This window comes from Nematolebias whitei, chromosome 13 (genome assembly GCF_014905685.2).
Source record: "Nematolebias whitei isolate Nwh7 chromosome 13, NemWhi1, whole genome shotgun sequence".
Classification (NCBI taxonomy): Eukaryota; Metazoa; Chordata; class Actinopteri; order Cyprinodontiformes; family Rivulidae; genus Nematolebias; species Nematolebias whitei.
In genome coordinates, this window is record NC_056510.1 from 43,419,331 (window position 1) to 43,421,324 (window position 1,994).

A 1,994-nucleotide genomic window follows, 5' to 3' on the forward strand; every position below is an offset into this window, starting at 1 on the left:
AGAGAGAGAGAGAGAGAGAGAGAGAGAGAGAGAGAGAGAGAGAGAGGCTGCTCGAAGACTGTTTTCTGTTAAACAAGGGAGTAGATGTGTCCCCGAATTTATTGACTTACATGGAGGCTGATAGGAGAGGACGCTGGCGCTGCATGTTCGCCGCTTCTCTGCGCTAAAAGTCATTATACTGTTGCCATATTCGTAGACATTTATCTGGACTTATTTTTGTTCAGTAATTTCTCAATCAGTACTTATACAGACAGCTTAATTAGCACTCCCTAACAGGAACTTGGGACTATTGCTGTCAACATACAACTCTAGCACAGCGGCTCAGACTTTGCTTGAAGAACTAGCAACTATTATTGTTGCGCTTACCTTGCTGCTTCTGTTAACCTCCTGTGTCATCTGGATCGTTCCAGTTTGTCATATTTTGCTGGATTTTTTCCTGTGCTATGCTGTGGATTACATCGCACTGCCTTTTGGATATCCTTTTCGGAGCCTTGGGTCTTCTGTTAGTGGCTAGCTCTGTGCTAGCTTCCCCCGGCTTGGCTGGCTCGTCGATGTTGACCTACTCTGCCTCCCAGCTGATTGGACTTAACAACTGCTCCATTCCACCTTCTGTTTCTATCATTAAACAACTGGGCCTTCTGCGTAGACCTCGTTATGTCCATAGAGGCTCTCGGAAGAGAACTGTTTACTCTCGGCAAGCTGGGTCTGACTCTATCCCTTCCATCTGGTCTACCGGTCCTGCCGCACATCGATTACGTCATCAGAATGCTGCCTCTGTAGTCCCTGATATTGCTGAAAGAACACAGCGCACGAAGTGGCAAGGAAAACATGGAGTGGACTTCAGGCTGCTTAAACCTCTTCTAAAGGCTTCTACTCCAACCAGTATTAAAATAGAACTTTTCAATGCTCAATCACCATCCAATAAATCATGTCTTATTCATGATCATATTCTGGAAAAGAATTTGGACCTCATGTGCCTTACTGAAACATGGCATCAACCAGATGTGTACAGTTCTCTGAATGAAGCCTGTCCCTCTGGATACAGTTACCTGCAGAAAGCCCGCTGCTCTGGTCGTGGTGGTGGTCTGGCTGTAATTTACTGCAGTAATTTAAAATTATCACATTTAGCTTCTCAGGACTTTTTGTCTTTTGAATGTTTGGCCTTCAACCTCAAAGCCCCCCTCCTGATGAATGTTATATTGATTTATCGGCCTCCCAAACCACATGTTTCATTTAACTCAGAGATGCATGACCTTCTCACTTTTTCCTGCGCATCTCCTGTGAAAAATATTATTCTTGGAGATTTAAATATCCACATTGATAATTCCTCTTCCCCTCTGGCAGCAGATTTTAAGTCTCTTTTGGACTCTCTCAGTCTCACTCAATATGTTGACGCCCCTATGCACAACAGGGGGCACACTCTGGATTTGGTGATTACAGACACTGTACCTATCAATAACTTATCTGTATATGACCTGGGTGTCTCAGACCACAGTGTCATCTCCCTGGAAGTGCCTTCAACTTCATCTGCTCCTAATCCTAAACGACTTATCCAGTTCCGTGACTTTAAAAACATTTCCCCTGAGGTTCTGTCCTCTGATCTCCACTCCCTGACCGCTGTCAATCATTCATCTGCAAATGACTCTGTGGATTACTACAACCAATCTCTCCAGGAGCTTCTGGACCTCCATGCTCCCTTTAAAGCAAGGCTGGTGTCTTTCTCCCGTTCAGCCCCTTGGTACATTGCTGAGCTGCACGAGATGAAAGCAGCTGGCAGTGCTATTGAGAGACGTGTAAAATCATCTGGTCTCTCTGTACATCAGCAGGCATATAAAGAACATCAGAAAGCCTACGCCTTTTCTCTTAAAGAAACACGGTTCAAATATTATTCTAACATCATCAACAACTGCCCTGGAAACTCTAAACAACTCTTCTCCACAATAAATTATCTCCTTAATCCCATTAAACAGTCTCATGAGGACTCTGTTCAAAAA